This window comes from Hyla sarda, chromosome 3 (assembly GCF_029499605.1).
Source record: "Hyla sarda isolate aHylSar1 chromosome 3, aHylSar1.hap1, whole genome shotgun sequence".
NCBI classification, from domain to species: domain Eukaryota; kingdom Metazoa; phylum Chordata; class Amphibia; order Anura; family Hylidae; genus Hyla; species Hyla sarda.
This window is the reverse complement of record NC_079191.1, coordinates 44,554,244-44,574,943: the sequence shown is the minus strand read 5'-3', so window position 1 is coordinate 44,574,943 and position 20,700 is coordinate 44,554,244.

The window sequence follows — 20,700 nt, the reverse complement described above, 5'->3', positions numbered from 1 at the left end:
CTTCTCTGCCCCTGCCTATCCTGGGGTCCAGAGTTTTTTTATAATAACCTGTTCCCGAGGTCCACGCTGCTTCTGGCTCCGGCGATCGACGGAGTGACGTCTTCAACGCAACGTCACCATCAGTGGCCCGGCGCACAGTGACAGCTAAGGACACCTCCGGAACCAGAAGCAGACCCCGGGAACAGGTAATTATAAAACCGGGGATGGGGGAGGTAATGGGGCAGCAGCGGCAGCAGTCTCTGGATAGCCAGGGGGAGAGAAGCGGCGGCAGCAGGACTCTAGACCCCAGGAAAGGCATGGGGGGAGAGAAGCGGGCAGCGACGGCGGTCTCTGAACCCACAAAAGCCACACTTCTGCGGGGTCAGAAACAGTCTATCAGGGTATACACATGCACACACCCTCATTTTACCAAGGATAAAACTTTTTTTACCCAAATAACTTGCAAAAATGAGGGTGCGTGTTATAGGTGTGGTATATCCCGATAAATACAGTACATTTCTATATATTTTTTATTTTTTAATAAATTTTATTCAATTGATATTTGAAGCCACGTCTCAGCCAATAATTATTAAGCAAGTCTATTGAATTTAAATAATTATTCATTATCACTGTCCTTGAGGTGTAGGTTTGCCTTTTTTATTTAGTTTAGAAAAGTGTTTTTGGTGACAGGTACTCTTTAATGAACATAATTATTATCAGTTATTAATGTTATAAGTTGTCAATGCTATGCTTATTATTAATACCATTTTCATTAATTTTTTTATTAGATGTCATTATTAATAATAAAAATAACAAAAACAACAACAATAATAATAATAATAATAAAAAAAAACAACAAAAATAATAATTATTATTATTATTTGTAATAATAATAATAATAATAATAATAATTATTATTATTATTATTATTATTATTATGTATTTTTTACCTCCCACCTTCGTTTACTCGACTCCACTTCAGTCACCCCAGAAGATGCAGTCATGAAAAATTCACACAGATAATATATGAAAGGGATCCTATTCAGCCCTGGTTAGTTACTTTGCAATCTGCAGAATTATTGGACTATTCTGACCTAGCCCAGAAGGCAATAGGAGCTTATATCCTTTTTACTCTATGCAGTGTATGCCTCTTCTCTCCTGGGATCAGCCAACGAACACTAAACAATCCAAAATTGATGAGGTATCAGTCCGGTGTGACAGCCGGTGGAGGCCTCAGCTGTGCACTGACTTGCAGAACTTTGCCGTCTTATATAATATATTATACACATATATAATATACATTTAAAAAACATCAATTTGTCTGCTGGTGACATTTACTCATGAATTGACTATTAAGTAAATAGGTTTAAACACAAAATATACTGTATGTTTATCAGCTATAGATGGCAGGGATTATTCTGCTATATTTTTTTCAGTCTATAGCAGTGTTTCTCAACCAGTGTGCCTCCAGCTGGTTGTGCACTGGATTAGAAACACTTGTCTATAGGTTTGTTTATCTTCTTCTATGGATCGGCTGATCTTAGTGATCAGCTCAGAGCTGGTAAGAGTTTTTGATTATTTAGCCTCTTTTTAATCCTTTCAAGGCCAGGCTGATTTTGGCCTTAAATAAGCAATACAGGAATATTTATTCATTCATTTATTGATTGATTTTTGCTTTAATATTGGAGCACAGGCTATTATGAGAGAATAATACAGATGCTTTTAGGTATGCCTTGTGCTTACCTAATTTGGCTGCTGTGGCATGCATGGGATAAGGCAAATTAATTACTGATATGATTTACTAATGCTGCCTACATTTCCCATGAATCCTTTGGCTGAGGGTGCGGCATTTGATCACTGCACCCGATCATCTTTTTAGGCTGCTGGTGCTGGAGTTCAGCCTGTCATAGGACTCATAAGTGGGTAGAGGGAGCACTCTAGTCAAAATTAACTCATCCCCTATCCACAGATGGTATAGGTCCTGAATTGTTGCCTTTTGCTTTGCCCCTATGCCTGGATGTTTTTGTGTTTAATCTTTTGAGATCCTGCACCTGTGTATACTGATCTGTATAGTGTCCTGGCTTCCGTATCCTGTTCACTCAGCCTCAATCTTCCTGGTTACCTGTTTGCCATTACTTTTATACCTGTCCTATTAATTTGGAACTAAAGCTGTTGGTCAGTACTGTCAGTCAGAGACAACGGCATACGTAAGCAATGTAGGGTTGAAAGATTGAGAGACCACCTCCGGTAGCCATAAACAGACTGAAGGGGGACACGGAGTCTTCAAACTCAGGTAGATATGGGTCCTGAAGGTTGGATCCACATCTAGGGGACATTTGTGATCTATCCTGTGATAATGTGCTGGAATGTCGAATGAACAAAGGAACATAGGGACTTGGGGTACCTCAATTCAACACTGATTGCATTGCTTTTGGATTGTGTTATATGTAGCAGCAGTATCCAGCTATAGTCAGTGCTTAGCAGAATGACTGGCACAGAGTAGGGGGAACCGACATGTATGCGGCCCGTAGTAGCTGGTGCAGGAGGTGCACAGTCCAGACAAGCGGAATATATAAGGCTTCTTTCACACTGCCGTTAGCACACAGCAGTGTGGCGGCCATCGGGGGAGCCCGGGGAAATAGCGGGAGAAAAATTACTGCTTGTGCCGTCTTTTTCTTCCGCTATTCCCGTCAAAAAATAACATCTCCCAGTGGCCCCCATAATAGTAAATGGGAGCCGCCGGGACCCATTGTTGCCCATTGCTCCCTGTCACGAGAACAGCCATTAAAGTCAACAAAAATAAATAAATGGCCGTTCTCGACGGGAAGCAACAGCAGTGTGAAATGGGCCTTAAAATGCAGAGAAGACATAGAAAAGGGCACTCACCTTAGAGATGGCAGCAGAATATAGGCTAGAGGAAGTGCGTTACTCACACAAAACAGTTTGGCTCGGTTTGCTCCTGCCATATGTGCCATACCCGCCTGCACCTGTTATGCATTGCTTTCTTGAATTAAGCTGCCATCTGGATGGTGAGTGCCGTCTTCTATGTATTCTCTGCATTATTATATATTCTGCTTAGCTGAACGAGTTGTCACTGATGAGACAAGTTCTGAAATAGAAAAGTGATGAGTGGGAGACCGGTAGCTGTGGGGAACCGCCAGGTAGGTGAGTATGCCTTGTTTTTATTTATTTTTTATTTATTTATTAGCATACCCAGCAAAATATGAAAATTATACTCAGCTAACCATTTCAACTTAAATATTGACACAGTACATTTGGTGGCACACTCAGGGGAAGCCATTCTAAGTGTTGCTATATTTCTGTGTAGGGTTGTATGCATGATGGCCTGCAGCAGATTATACCCTTTGTTCCATTGTTTATATTGCTTATTTTAATATCCAGTTTTGTTCAAATTAAATAAAAGCAAATAACAACTATCTAATAATTAAGTATGTTAATGTTGTTGTTATAATGTGCTGCTCCTGAGAATTCTGGTTTCCCCATGAATATGATGGGATAATGAGGATGTAAACATGCGCCATGGTAAAGCGTTTACGGGTCATCATACGGACCCTGAATACATACGAGCTCTGCTAATTAACAACAGGAGGGGTTCCTCCTGGGACATTTTAAAAGTACTTACTATAAAGAAGCGATTTACAATAAGATCCAATTGACCTTAATTACTTGTAACAAGTGTAAATACTTAAGATGCCCAAAATGATGCATAAGAATGAAAATTTAGAAATAAATTTACATACATTCATATATGTACTGTATGGATGATATAGGGAATATTCACAATTAAAGGAGATCTCCAGCAAAAAATAACAGGATAGGGGATAGGTAGCTGATCATGGGGGTCAGACCGCTGGGGCCCACTGGGATCACCTGGACGGGATTTGTCACTCAGTGAGGAGCGCGTGCTGCAGTTGCACATACTCCATTCATTCCAATGGGAGCGGCAAAAAGACCCAAGTATAACACTCGGGTATCATCGGCACTCCCGTAGAAATGAATGAAGGATGTGCAGTCTACCGGTAGATGACATGATCAGCTACATATTCCCTATACTGTGGATAGGGGATAAGTTAATTTTTGACAGAGTACTCCTTTAACCTAATGTTGTATATCTTACTGTAATTTAAATAGGCTTCGTAAACTTGAGTTAATCAATACAAGCCAATCTAATAAACGTTATACCTTTTTTCATTTATCAGGCGACTTTTTTCTCATCCCTTCCTCCGAATTTCATTATTAACTAATTTTGGAGACCACAAACATGTTTTTTTACTGGGCTATATTAAAAGCCATAGTATATGATAAAATCATGGAGGAAAAAAGTACCCAGCTCACTGGGGTATCAGGTTACAGCAACCTATACAAGTATATGGAGAAGAGAGGGGGGAGGGTCACTCAAAATAGACACAGGGAGAAGCACCAGCAGCTTGTAGTGAGTGTTATACCTTACACTGGTGCTGGATTCACAGCTTACACCACTCACTACTGTTCTATAATGTTCTCTATGCTTATTTTGAGGGTTTATTGTAGAGCTTTAGGAGAGCATTATCTCTTCACTGCTTCACTAGGCTTCATTCTTTCTTCTTCTCATTAGAGAAAGGATAACCTGGAGAAAGCTTATTCTCCCCTTCTAGAAGATTCCAGGAGCTACAGGTCTGTCTATAATTGGCTGCAATAACATCATGTGACATCACAAGGTCTTGCCTATGCCCCCGTTGTTATAGCCAATATCTTCTAATGGTGGACAGACTTACTTATGGATTGTGCCTTATCTGTAAATTAGCAACACATTTATATAATTGATCTTTCAAAATGCTTGTCAGATAAAGTACAAGGATTTCAGATAAACTAGACCCTCTGTTTCATTTTCCGTCTTCCAGAGACAAATATTAGAAATGCTGATGTCATAGAGTAATATGCCACTGAAGCCTTGAAATTCAATAAGGCCTTTACTCAACATTCAGTCCCTCAACAGAGATCAAGTAATTTGTGGCATTAAAGGGATCGTGCCTGAAGTGAAATTTCTCTGCAAAATTTATGTGACCACAAAGCCAGATATGTAACTGAGGAAAAATAGAAAGAAATAAGCAGAGAGATAGCATTACTTCATTAGATATTCTTACCGAGGAGAAACAGTAGAACTTCCACAATAGAAAATAATTGTTTTTAAGGGATTGTATTTTATTACCTTTCGATGGTTATGTTTATGAATGGAAGTTGAGCTTCAGGAAGAACTGTTTCCAATTTGCTGGATTTCAGCTTAGTACATATGGCAATTGACCAGTGAAAACTCCAGAGAGGACACACAAAGCAGGAAAGCAGGAGGACGTTCTCAGTGTCTTATTTTTAAAGGGGCAATCTGATCACAGACAGTAAGAGCTGCCATCATGATCAGCTGATCTACAGGGGTACAGCTATCAATATGCTCGTCAAACAGAGAAATGTAGAATTACATGGGATTGATGGCTGGAGTCTACCTGAAAGAAGTGGGATCCCAAACAGTAGATGCCTTTTCTTGGTAATCCAAATGTCCTAATAGGACTTAAATAGGTACTCCACCCCTAGGGACCCCCGTGTTCTCGGCTGCAGCACCCCAGACATCTGCGCTCCATGCCGGACGACTGGTGATACGGGGAGGAGGCTCGTGACGTCACTTCACAGCCCCCTCAATGCAAGTCTATGGGAGGGGGCGTGATGGCCATCATGCACCCTCCCATAGACTTGCATTGAGGGGGCGTGGCCTTGACATCACAAGTGAGGTGTCGGCGTGATGTCATGAGCCTCCGGCACTGTACCCAACGCTCTAAACGAACACTGGGTGCAGCATGGAAATAGTGGGGGTCCCTAGCTGCAGCACCCCCACGATCAGACATCTTATACCCAATCCTTTGAATAGGGGAGAAGATGTCTAGGGGCGGAGTACTCCTATAAATGGGCATTGTCCTAGAGACATGTCAAAAGTTTTGACAGGGGAGTGTCTGACTTCCAGCAATCAGAAAAACGGGCCAGGAAAAGTCTGTGTTCAATGCCATACCACATATGTTTATTTTTATTTTTTATTTACACTGTTTTATTTGTTTTATGGGAAAAGGGGGGGGATTCAAAATTTTATTAGGAAGGGGTTAAATGACCTTTATTAACACTTTTTCTTTACTTTTTTTTTTGCAGTGTTATAGGTCCCATAGGGACCAATAACACTGCACACACTGATCTCTCATGCTGATCACTGGCGTGTATTAACACGCCTGTGATCAGTGTTATTGGCGCTTGACTGCTCCTGCCTGGATCTCAGGCACGGAGCAGTCATTCGTCGATCAGACACCGAAGAGTCAGGTAAGGGCCCTCCTGGTGTCCTGTAAGCTGTTCGGGATGCCGCGATTTCACCCCAGCGGTCCCGAACAGCCCAACTGAGCAGCCAGGATTGTTTCACTTTCACTTCAGACGCGGCGGTCAGCTTTGATCGCCGCGTCTGAAGGGTTAATACAAGGCATCACCGCAATCGGTGATGTCCTGTATTAGCCGCGGGTCCCGGCCATTGATAGCTGCCGGGACCGACCCGATATGCCGCGGGGACACTGCATGGCCCCGCGGCATATCACGGGAGCCGGCGGAGGACGTAACTATAAGTCCTGCGTCGTTAAGGAGTTAAAGGGGTATTATAGTGATTTTTTTTTTCATATCAACTGGCTCTAGAAAGTTAAACAGATTTTTAAATAACTTCTATTAAAAAATCTTAATCCTTCCAGTACTTATCAGTACTGACATCTCTGTCTGTCACAAGTAGGAGTAAATCTCCATAGCGAACCTCTCTGGACAGTTCCTGAGACAGACAGAGGTTTCAGCAGAGAGCACTGTGGTCAGACAGAAAAGAACAACTCAACTTCAGCAGCTGATAAGTATGGGGTGGGGGTGTGAGAGATTTGGGGTGGCCATTGGGGATCTGAAACATCCAGTTGGTTATTTTTGGATTGTAATTCCTTTATGTAATTTCCTGATATGTTTTTAGGGTGTCTCAAATGGTGGGGGCTCTATTTCATCTTCTCATTGTTGTAATTCAGCCTAAGAATTAAACAACATTGTTTAGAAAATCATCTTATCCGTTGTTTCAGCACAAAATAGACAATGTGCAGACTTCTTGTTAATCACTGACGCTTCCTCGGGTGTCTGACAAGTCAATGTTCAGTTCTCTAGAAACCGAACCCTTTTGATATTAAATCAAAATGTAATATGTGTACATAACTAACGTGTAACAAACAAATATTGATGTGTTATAATTCATTGCGATGTAAATAACATGGTGCTTTCACCATCCTGCCATTCTATAAATCTTTTGGACAGCTATAAATGAAAACTGCAAAGACCTGCTACGTCTACATATTTCACTGTCATCAAAACTTGTGGACTTCAGAACTAAAAACTAAGCAGAAAAAGAACTTTACCAAAGGAACGATGAAGAAAACTGCAGTATAAGAATAAAAAAACTAAAGAAAATCTTACAGTGTATCTGTCGTTTGTTTTTTTCTTTATAATATTGATCAGGGGTTCTCAACTCGTGGTACGCATTCACCTAGAGGTACGCCATGGGTTGTGTGGTGGTACGGCAATGCGCTGACAAATACCGGGCATGCATTGCACCAATATATGTCAGCACAGAGCGGGGAATGGCCGTGGCAGCTCACTGTATTGCGCCACAGCCGGAGCTTTGGCGGCAGCTACTTTACGTGAGCTGCGTGGTTGCCGGGCCTGACCTGTGACGTCCCTGACGTTGCGCGGAGGTGCCACACAGCGCAAGAGAAGGTCACCTGTCAGTGTGACCCCGCCGAACGGGATATACAGAGATATACAGGCCGGGTAATGTTAAACATAAAGTGTAAAAACTAAGTGTATGGGAAGGATGTTAAAAAAAAAAAAAAAATATATATATATATATATATATATATATATATATATATATATATATATTTATATATATATATATATACAACAATGGATCATCGCTCACCCCACCCGCAGCTGCTCACACCGGTACCGCTTCCGGCTCTCACAAATTTCAGCAAAAAGATAGTCCGGCACAGAACTGTTATTTGCAGTTAAGAACTCTCAACTTTATTTCAGTATAACGCAGTACACAGGATAATCTGACCCTTTGCACCGAGGTGCTTAATCGTAGAACTAAGTCGGACATCTACGACTAAGCACCTCGGTGCGAAACGCGTCAGATTATCCTGTGTACTGCCTTATACTGAAATAAAGTTCAGAGTTCTTAACTGCAAACAACAGCTCTGTGCCAGACTATCTTTTTGCTGAAATATATATATATCAGGGGATCAGAGGGAGGTGGGAATAATGGCACAGGGGGATTAAGATGGAGGGGGGGTAATTGCGAAAGGGGATCAGAGGAAGGGGGGGGGGTAATGGCACAAGGGGATTACATGGACAGGCATGGTTCATCCCCCCTCCATCTTAATCCCCTTGTGCTATTATTCCCCCCTACCTCTGATCCATTTGTGCCTATATGAAAATAAGTTATTTTAGGACTCATTTTGTCCACAGGTACCCCTCGTGCGTAAGTTCAGCGCAAACTTACGTGCGAGGGTTACCTGCAGACATACTTGCCCCCTTTGGGTGTACAGTTGTGAAAAATTTTGAGAACCACTGATGTAGATAATACCATTATATGTATATTTGTAATATACATTGGTTAAAAAAATTATATTTTTAGGTGGAAAAATGCTGTCCCTGCAGCTATTGCCTGTGTGTCTCCGTGCAGGTTCCTGGCTTGTCAATCATCCTGCTGTACAGAGCCCTGCTTGTCTTCAGTGTACAGAGCCCTGCTTGTCCTCAGTGTACAGAGAGAGCCCTGCTTGTCCTCAGTGCACAGAGACCTGCTTGTCCTCAGTGCACAGAGCCCAGCTTATCCTTACTGCACAGAACCCTGCTTTTCCTCAGTGCACAGAGCCCTGCTTGTCCTCAGTGTACAGATCCCTGCTTGTCCTTAGTGCACAGAGCCCTGCTTGTCCTCAGTGCACAGAGCCCTGCTTGTCCTCAGTGCACAGAGCCCTGCTTGTCTTCAGTGTACAGAGCCCTGCTTGTCCTCAGTGCACATAACCTTGCTTGTCCTCAGTGCACAGAGCCCTGCTTGTCCTCAGTGCACAGAACTCTCCTTGTCCTCAGTGTACAGAACCCTGCTTGTCCTCAGTGTACAGTGCCCTTCTTGTCCTCAGTGTACAGAGCCCTGCTTGTCCGCAGTGTACAGGGCCCTGCTTGTCCTCAGTGTACAGAGCCCTGCTTGTCCTCAGTGTACAGAGCCCTGCTTGTCCTCAGTGTACAGAGCCCTGCTTGTCCTCAGTGTACAGAGCCCTGATTGTCCTCAGTGCACAGAGCCCTGCTTGTCCTCAGTGCACAGAGCCCTGCTTGTCCTTAGTGTACAGAGCCCTGCTTGTCCTCAGTGTACAGAACCCTGCTTGTCCTCAGTGTACAGAACCCTGCTTGTCCTCAGTGAACAGAGCCCTGCTTGTCCTCAGTGTACAGAGCCCTGCTTGTCCTTAGTGTACAGAGCCCTGCTTGTCTTCAGTGCACAGAGCTCTGCTTGTCCTCAGTGTACAGAACCCTTCTTGTCCTTAGTGTACAAAGCCCTGCTTGTCCTCAGTGTACAGAGCCCTGCTTGTCCTCAGTGTACAGAGCCCTGCTTGTCCTCAGTGCACAGAGCCCTGCTTGTCCTTAGTGTACAGAGCCCTGCTTGTCCTCAGTGTACAGATCCCTGCTTGTCCTCAGTGTATAGAGCCCTGCTTGTCCTTAGTGTACAGAGCCCTGCTTGACCTCAGTGCACAGAGCCCTGCTGTCCGGGCATGGTGGCGCTGACTGACTGGGCAGCTAGGACATGCGCTGTCATCATCGCCTGCAATGCATGTGCATTGCCATCAATGGTAATGTCACATGTTAAAGCCTAAGGCTTCTATGTCACTACAAAAATAACTACACTCAGATTCAGCACATAAAGTATTAAAACATTATAATGTACATTTTATTTCTGTTCGGTGAAGAGAAGTGATCTCAGGACCCTTTTTTTCAGGACCCCTGCATGATCGTAGAGTGAGTGTACACTTAAATATTTAGTGGTCCAAAGCCTAGATGAATGGAAGCTAACTGGAGTCTCAGAGAACCCCATTAACAATGAGCATACATCTGTATCCAGCATACATTTTGTATGCACAGTGAAAAATACTTTGTATAAGATAAAACAGTAACATAAACAGAAGAGGTAAAAATATCTTTAATAAGTTCTAGCAGATATGTCTGGGGATGATGGATTACAAAATGACACCTTGAAACAATTGAGAAGTTCTTGCAGTTTATTGAATGGTCCTTCACGAACATTTTTTCCGTCCATGAAGCAATGCAATACCTTACATGTTAGATAGATTCTAAAGTTGAAAGATTAAAAAAGATTTATACGGAGACAACGTCTGGAGGGTTTCACTTTTTACAATGTCTTTGATGCTTTTTCTAGTAACATAACACTGTCAGGCCCGAGAATACATCTGATGATGGCCTGTTATATTCTTAAATCAAACTTTTCTTCTCTCAAAAGACGACTTTTGTTAAGATTAATTCCCCCGGTACTTTGGCGGTAAGTTATGAATCTCGGCTGTACAATGTTTTCCATATTTCCTCGGACTGATTAATTTGATCCAGCAATTCCGCTCTCATTTCTGAAGAATGATTTTACAATGTGATGCAGCCACCCATAGACTGAGGGGGGTCCCGAAATGAAAAGTCTACGGCTCTGGAAGAGTATTGTACCGGAACACATGGAGCTTTTAACACAAACATTCATTGTAATATCAGATCTTCACATCTTCTATAAATCAGTATATATCACAACATATAGAGAGAGGAAGCAGATCACTCAGGGAATGTTCTTTGGTTGTTTCATGGAATTAAGAAAGAAGAAAAACGTTGTTTTCTTTAGAAATCTGAAACTTTATGGAATGAGATGCGGGCTGCTGAGCCACAAAGAAATACGTCCCAGTGCAGGTCATCGATTGTGCCCAGTCTACTGAGGGTGGATTTCACAGGTATTTAATACTATAGGATTTGTACTATTCATATCTAGAGTTGTGGATAAATTACTGCAGGAATTAGGAGCCAGTCATACCATGTAACGTCAATTCAGTGAGGGGAAGTGCCAGCTGTTGTAGGGACAGGCAATGCTCCCTGGGAAAAGTTATGCACATTAGCTCTCCTCCTGAAGGATGGAAACTCTCTCTCTAGTGCCACCTTCTAAGGATAATCCACAAGTCCTTGACAAAGCAGGTGGTCCGGTGAAACATTGGGGGGGGGGGGGGGGGGGCTTGGTAAAGTTTTTAATTAGTGACTGCTGATACTGGAGATAAGATATTTTAGGCAGCTTCACCTGTGGTCTTTGTGACCAGCAACGTGCAAAAATAAACAACATTGTTGACTCAGTATAAAAAGATTCTGCATCCAGTGTAAATTATCAATCAGTCTTTAAAGTGGTAAACATTAACTATATCCTTATTTTACTATCCACTAATAAAGTTGTTTTGGGGGGAAAGTTCTAGTTTAGATTTACTTTTTGGGGGAGGGGGACCCTTATAGGGTTGTTGTAGTACCTTCAAAGGATACTCCAGTACTTTAAAACTTATACCCTATCTACAGGATAGGGAGTGGGTGTCTGATTGCAGGTGGGTCTTACCGCTGAGACCCCTCGTAATCTTCAGAATTGGGCACTGGCTCTTGCCTGCATGAAGCAGTGAGGTTGGTATGTGCTCCATCCACTGTCTAAGGGAGCACTGGGAATACACAAGAACTGTACATATGTAAAGATCTTACCGTAAGGGCTGAGTAGTTGTAGTGGCGGAGTCTAAGGTGCAGCTAATTTTCACCAGAGCCCGCCGCAAAAGCAGGATGGACTTGCTGTGGCAGGCAGCACCTAAGTCTCTACCCCTGGCACGATCCGTCCACACAGGTTGCCCAGGTGATGTTTGGCACAGAAGAAGGTTGAGCTAGACGAAATACGGGTAAGAAGGCAGGCAGCAAGGTAGCAAAGTGTGGTCACAGGCACAAGGTAGGGAGACAGGCGGCAAAGGAGCAAGGTCAGGTCACAAGCGAGAGGTCAGAAACACAATATGGAACACACTTCAGAAATGCTGTCTCTTAGTCGCAAGGCACGAAGATCTGGCACCACACTAGGGAGGTGCCAGACTAATATAGGTCATCCCAGCAGGACATCAATTAAGGGCATACTAAGGACAGGGGATGCGCCCGCCAGCAAGGCAAGACAGCAGAGAGGCCGGGGACAGAGAAGGGTAAGGGAATGCCCGGGCTCGCATGCGGGAGCGCTCTGCATAGCGAGTCCCGGAGCCAACAGTTTAGACAGAAGGGGTGCGCTCATGGCCAGATAACACGGCCGGAGTGTTGCCACTAGTAACACCCGGGACACGCGTGAGGGTGCGTCCTGCACTGAGTCCCGGAGCCAGAGAAGTCAGAGAGGGGGGAGCACTCACAGGCAGAATGAATGGCCAGAGCACTGCCCCTGACAGTAGCCCCCCCCCCCCCCTCTTGGGTCTCCCCCTCTTCCTGGGTCCAAGAAAATCTTGTACCAGGCTGCGATCAACAATATTCTCCTCTGGTTCCCAAGATCTGTCCTCAGGTCTTTTATTCTTGTCCGCTTGAGACTTCATTTGAGAGGAGGCGGACAGTAATGAGCCTTGAGTCCTTTGCCAGAAGGAGACAAAATTTCTGATTAGTTAATCAATGGCTGGCATGAAGACCGTAGATAATAAAAAAGGGAGACATCTTGGAGTCTCTAAGTTGTATGAAACCTTTGTCCAAGGTAGAAGATCAACCAAAATGTCCTGCTGAGCAGAAACAAAATGTCGCAAGTATCCTTCCAGGACCTGATTGACCCTCTCCACTTGCCCATTGGATTGAGGGTGGTAGTCGGAAGAAAAGTCCAGATTAATTTTTAAAAGAGAACAAAGGGCACGCCAGAATATGGAGACAAATTGCACCCCACGATCTGAGACAATGTGGAAAGGGATGCCATGTAGACGGAAGATTTGTTGGAGGAAATTAGAGATGAGCAAATCAAAGCTGATGAACCCAAATTCATTACGAATTTCATGAATCCAAATTTGATTAATTAAACTCCATTTACTGCAGTTCAGGCTCCAGGGCATCTAAAATGGCAGATCCACATGCCAATACATGGGGCAAGGAACGCTGGGAAGGGAATTAGGGGGGATGACCCTGAATCACATGCAGGATGCAGCCTATCAGCAGCCAGTCGCCCCTGTGATGTCACAGCCCTATATATTCGGCAGCCGTTTTGTGACTGTTCATATCATTTATTACACTGCATAGAGATAGGATGGACATCGCTGTGTGTGTTACACAAAAAAGCTTGTTGCAGCAGCATTTCACCTCTTAGTCACCTCAGACTTCTGTAGGACACAGAGCACATCGTTTTTGCACAGAAATTAATTCTTACAGCAGCGATTAACCCCTCAGTCCCTGTGAACAGTATTGTATTACCGATAGTAGCCTACATCTACCTACATCTAAGTAGTTTACTATTTTGTACCTGTTAGTCTGTCAAGGGCCTATATACTGTGAAAGGACAGCCAATAGTACACACCTACTGCTGTTCTAGACAAATACTGTTTTAAGTGTAGTGAAGTGTATTGTACTGCCCTCATATATGCAATAAGTATGTCAGGCAGAGTAGTCCAAGGACATGCACAGTGGAGTGTCAGAGGCTTAAATTCATCAGGCACAGGCAGAGGTCGCAGCAGAGTAGGGGCGTGTGGCAGCCGGAGTCACAGTGAGAGGTCTGAGCTCCTGGTGTCAGCTAACAGTCGTGTCTCGACCAGCAACCCAGCAGCCGTGATTGATCAGTTCACTTGGTCATCCACTACATCCCAAGGGACATCCGACACCCCCAGTCTACAGTCGGTGGGTTCCTCAGACTCAAACCCCAGTTGGCATGGCCCTCATTCTGCTGCTGCCACCTCAAGGCTCTCGCATTGTGCTGCCATGTGACATGTGACACTAAAACTTGGGAGCTAAATCTTAAATTGAAATATCCTCAATTTAAAAATCTTAAATTAAAATTAAAAAATCTCAAATTTCAATGCTCTCCTCATGTTTCAGCCACCCCCTAGGCTGTGCAATTCAGCAACTTTATGGATTCATGATTCAGCCACTTCCAGGCTGTGTCATTTAGCCACTATATGGTCTCCTCATGCTACCACAAACTCCAGGCAGTCATTCAGCCACTATGTGGTCTCCTCATACTGATGCCACCTTCAGGCTCTAAACTTGGGAGTTAAAATTTCAAAATCCTCAATTTCAATTTCAAAATCTTAAATTTCAAAATCTTAAATTTCAATGGTCTCCTCATGCTTCTGCCAACTCCAGGCTGTACCATTCAGACACTATATGGTATCCTAATGCTTCAGCCACCTCTAGGCTGTGCCATTCAGCTACTATAGGGTCTCCTCATAATTCAGCCACCTCCAGATTGTGTCATTCAGCCAATATATAGTTTACTGATGCTGCTGGGCCTGGGCCTAAAACATTTTATGGTAGCACAAGCTACCATAAATATTCAATTTCAATTTTAAAATTCATCTTTTAATCTTGAAGCCCTAGTGTCTACTCATGCTGCTGCCAACTCCAGGCTGTGCCATTCAGACACTATATGGTCTCCCCATGCTGCCACAAACTCCAGGCAGTCACTCAGCCACTATGGTCTCCTCATACTGATGCCACCTCCAGGCTCTGTCATTGTGCTGTCATGTGTCATGTGACTCCTTGTTATATTTGGTCCTTTGTACCCACACGCCAGGGCCCGGAACACTAAAATTTGAAAGTTAAAATTTCAATTTCAAAATCTTAAATTTATTTTTAAAAATCTTAAATTTTAATGGTCTCCTCATGCTTCTGCCAACTCCAGGCTGTGCCATTCAGCCACTATATGGTCTCCTCATGCTTCAGCCATCTCCAGGCTGTGTCATTAAGCCAATATATGGTTTAATGATGCTGTTGGGCCTGGGCCTTGGCCTAAACATTTTTATGGTAGCACTAGCTATCATAAATCTTCGATTGTAATTTCAAAATTCATCTTTTAATCTTAGGGATTGTGAAGCCTTATTGTCTACTCATGCTGCTGCCAGCTCCAGGCTGTGTCATTCAGCAACTACATGGTCTCCTCCTGCTGCCAACACCTCCACGCTGTGTCATTTAGCCACTATATTGTCTCCTCATGCTTCAGCCACCTCCAGGCTGTGCCATTCACACACTATATGGTCTCACGATTCAGCCAACTCCAGGCTGTGCCATTCAGACACTATATGGTCTCCCCATGCTGCCACAAACTCCAGGCATTCATTCAGCCACTATATGGCCTCCTCATACTGATGCCACCTCCATGCTCTTTCATTGTGCTGCCATGTGATATCTTGTTAACTTTGGTCCTTTGTACCCACACACCGGGGGCCCAGACACTAAAACTTGGGAGGTAAAATTTCAAAATTCTCAATTTCTATTTCAAAATCTTAAATTTCAATGGTCTCCTCATGCTTCTGCCAACTCCAGGCTGTGCCATTCAGCCAATCTATGGTTTACTTATGCTGCTTGGTCTGGTCCTGTGCTTTTTTTTTTTTTTTTTTAATGGCAACACTAGCTACCATGAATCTTCAATTGAAATTTCAAAATTAATCTTTTAATCTTAGGAATTGTGAAGCCCTAGTGTATACTCATGCTGCTCCCAGCTCCTGGCTGTGTTATTCAGCAACTATATGGTCTCCTCATGCTGCCAACACATCCACGCTGTGTCATTCAGCCACTATATGGTCTCCTCATGCTGCCAACACCTGCACGCTGTGTCATTCAGCCACTATATGGTCTCCTCATGCTGCCAGCACCTCTACTCTGTGTTATTCAGCCAATATATGGTCTCCTCATGCTTCAGCCACATTCAAGCTGTGTCCTTCAGCCACTACATGGTCTCCTCATGTTGCCAATACCTTCAGGTTGTGTCATTTAGCCATTATATGGTCACATGCTGCCAAAACCTCCACACTGTGTCATTCAGCTACTATATGATCTCCTCATGCTTCAGCCACATCTAAGTTGTGCCATTCTGCCACTATATGGTCTTCTCATGCTGTCAACACCTCCAGCTGTGTCATTCAGCCACTATATGTCTCCTCATGCATCAGCCTCATCCAAGCTGTGTCATTCAGCAACTATATGGTCTCCTCATGCTGCCAACAGCTCCACGCTGTGTCATTCAGCACTATATGGTCTCCTCATGCTTCAGCCTCATCCAAGCTGTGTCATTAAGCCACAATATGGTCTCCTCATACTGATGATACCCCCAGGCTCTGTCATTGTGCTGCTCTGAGGCAGTGATTCTAATAGCAATGCCTGTAATCTGCTTGTCATACTGAATAACAGTATTATTTCACTATCCCAGCACACTTCATATGCATGTTAAAACTAAGCAAAGTGTTCTTCGCCCCTATTGAGGCTCTCTTTAGGCCAGAAATAGACGTTTTTAATATAGATTCCCCACAAATAAATTCGACCTGAAAAAAAAAATAATTCTAAACATTTTTCAAAAGTTCACTCATCTCTAGAGGAAATGTTTGGTCAACTGAGGAGCAGAAGGAAGTCAGTGCAAAGGAATAAAATGCACCATCTTGGAGGACCGATCAACGACCGCTGTATGACGGTATTGTTACTGGAAGGAGGAAGATCGGTGATGAAATCCACTGCTATATGAGTCCATGGAGTATCTGGGATAGGCAAGGTCAGAAGGAGTCCAGATGGTTTTAACCGGAGAGTTTTGTCTCGAGCACAGATGGTACAAGAACTGATGAAGTCTATGACATCCTGTTTGAGATTTGGCCATCAATAGTGTCCGGAGATTAACAGAAAAGACTTCTTGATCCTAGAGTGACCAGCCAACAATGAGGAGTGTCCCCAACTGAGGACCCAACGTATAAGACGAGGAGGCACACACGTCTCCCCAGGAGGGACTTGAGAAGAGAAGTTGGAGCCGCTGTATTAAGACACTCAGGAGGAATGATATGACATGGAGTGAAATCTTGACCAACAACATCAGAGGAACGAGAAAGAGCATCGGCTCTAATGTTTTTCTCTGCGGGACGGAAATTAATGAAGAAGTTGAACGGGGAAAAAAAGAGCGACCATCTTGCTTGACGGGGATTCAGACGTTGTGCAGATTGTCGACATAAAAGGTTTTTGTGATCTGTAAAGATGCTGACAGGATGAGTAGAGATGGCACCATACTTCTAAGGCCAGATTAATGGCGAGGAGTTCTCGATTGCCAATAGAATAGTTTCTTTCCACAGGAGAAAAGGTGTTAGAAAAAACACCACAAGTAATGTTCTTGCCTTTAGAGGATTTTTGAGTGAGAAGTGCCAAGTTGCCGGCTCCTACAGAGGATCAGTCAACTTCCAAAAAGAATGGTATTCCAGGATCAGGTCTTGAGAGAAGAGGTGCAGAAGAGAAAGCAGACTTTGACTGAGAGAAAGCTTCTTCAGCCTCTGGAGACCAATTTTCGCTGTTATTATTCTTTTTGGTAAGAGCTACTGTTGGGCTACCAAGGAAGAAAAATTAGGAATGAATTTACGGTAGTAGTTGGCAAACCCCATGTATTGTTGAAGACCCGAAGACCAGTAAGACGAGGCCAGTCCAGGACAGGCGAAAGCTTAGCAGGATCCATCTGTAGTGCTTGATGGGAGACAATATAACCGAGAAAAGGTAGACTAGTTCTCTCAAAGAGACATTTCTCCAACTTGGCAAATAGACGCTTCTCCCGGAGACGCTGCAGGACTTGGTGGACATGAACACGATGCAGTTTTAAATTGGTAGAGAAAATCAGGACATCATCCAAGTACCACACATGTATACAAAAGATCACAAAAGATGTCATTAACAAATTCTTGGAAAACTGTGGGAGCATTACAAAGACCGAATTACATAACTAGATACTCAAAATGGCCATCTCGGGTGTTAAAAGCCGTTTTCCATTCATCGCCTTCTCGAATGTGAATTAAATTGTATGCTCCACGGAGGTCTAATTTAGAGAAGATTCTCACAGATGATCAAAGAGTTCAGAGATCAGAGGCAAAGGATAGCAATTTTTAATGGTGATTTTATTTAGTTACCGATAGTTAATGCAAGGTCGAAGAGAGACATCTTTTTCCCAACAAAGAAGAATCCAGCCCCAGCAGGAGAAGACTTTCAAATAAAACCCTTTTGAAGGTTTTCTTGAATATATTTTTCCATTGCTTGCATCTCAGGTACAGAAAGTGGATAAATTCTTCTCTGAGGAGGTGTAGTACCTGGCAGAAGGACAATAGGACAATCATAAGGATGATGTGGAGGGAGAGTCTCTGCTTGTTTTTCACAGAATACATTTGCAAAGTCATGATAGGAAATAGGAATGCCAGACTTAATGGGAGACGAAGAGACAATCTTAGGCAGAATGGACTCAAGACAGTGACCTTGACAAAAAAGCTCCCCAACGAGTAACCTCTACAGAATTCCAGTCAAACTGAGGGGAATTAAGCTGTAGCCAAGGAAGTCCTAGAAGAAGTTCAAAAGTACAATGAGGAAGTACTAGGAACTGTATCTTTTTCTTGTGTAATACTCCTACTTGCATGACAGGAGGTTCTGTGTAAAAAGGACCTTACTCTTCAGATGTTCTCCGTTAACAGAAGAAATATACAGCGGCTTCAAGGGATACTCCAGGGAAAAACTTAAAAAATAAATAAATAAATAAATAAATATATATATCCACTCCAAGAAACAAAAGCCGCAGCACTCCAAGGTACAAGGTGAATAGGATTTATTGACCCAACATCAGGAACAACGTTTCAACTGCCCAATTGCAGTCTTTTTCAAGCTCAACAACCAGTGCAAATAGCAAGATATTTATACAGAGGGGTGTATACAATATTAATTGATTAACCAGGGGGATAAAGTGCTTACAGTATCAGAAATACATTAATAAAGACAATCGTAGCGTGCATCAGTGTATGGTGCATTAAGAAACATACATGCTTCACACTGTTAACAGTGTTCCGCATATGTTATCATAAAATATCAAAGTGTGTGACATTAAAATATTATAAGAGAGGCAATTCATACTTGATTAAATGGTTAGATGAATAATAATTGTATATTTTACCATGCAGAACGGCTGTATCATGTTAGCGTGGAACGCCGCCCGTGCTTCCGGTACGCTGCGCCATGACAGAAGGCAGGGCGCATGCGTGTGGAAGACGTCACTGGACCTGAGGCCGATAACGGGCCGGCATCACTGTAGCCATGGAAACATAGCTCTGCGTGACAGTGCGAAAGCGCAGTGTCTATCACTGAGTCCTACAATGCCATGGGGAGGTCTGGCATACCTCCATACAATGAATGCAATGTGGATTGACGCAGGGGAGATACGTACTGAGGACTCGCTGCCCCTGTATATACAAAGGCAGGGAGACCCCTGTGCACGCATGGGGACCCACGGGTTAGCGGTTGGTCCCCATAGGTACAACAGCACGAACCTCACTGCCGCATGTCCAAGAATATGTAATAAAAATGGCAAGAGGACAAGAAAAAGTATATTCAGGCATCTGTCATGATATCTTTCTTGTTGCGTATGTTGCCTTCTCTTGTACATCATCTAAAATAATAAAAAGACATAGCATGAGATACAAAATTCAATGTAATATTAATATGTAGAGATCACATCACATTCAAGTAATGGCAAGATGGTTGCTAACGGTAACAGACACTTTAATAGCTTATTCGTTCATGTTATATTTAGAATGGCTTGGGTCACCACAAACTCCACATTGTAAGACTTGTATGATCTCCACCATATTTCAAAGGGGGGATATGGTCAAGGAGTGTGAATTTGAGGTCCTTCTCTGTATGTCCAGCCTCCAAAAAATGTTTGGAGACTGGAAGGTCAATCCGTTGTTTTCTTATTGAATACCAGCAAAGTTGTTTCTCCTACATAAATGTAGGGGCACGGACAACTGAGGACATATATCACGTGGTCCATAGTACACGTGAGATATGCCTTGACCTGTGACCGGATGCACAAAATTGGGACCTTTTATCATGAATTTACAATTAATACATTGCCTACACGGGTAAGAGCCTTTATTTTGTACCATGATAAAAGATTGATGACTACCCTGGTTGGTGGAAATGTCAGTTTTGACTAGTTTGTTGCGAAGGCTAGGAGGTCTACGATAAGACATTAATGGTAATGTTTGGAATTCCTGTATGTCAGGGAAGCTCTTCTGAATTATGTGCCAATACCTGCGTACCGTGCTTGCTATATTATTCACACTTGCACTATAGGTGGTAACAAAAGGGATGCGTGTTAGAGAGTTAGTAGAGCTTGTAGTGGAAAGTAGATTATTCCTGTCCATGCTTTTGACTTCCTGTTTGCTTTGTTCTATGAGTACACCGGGATAACCCCTATCTCTAAAGTTTTGGTCCAGAGTTGGTGAGATGTTATCCTCTCTGCTTACTATGCGTCGTACTCTCATCATTTGGCTCTTAGATAGAGAGCGAGCCACATGTTTAGGATGAAAACTATTGTACTTAAGAATGGAATTACAATCA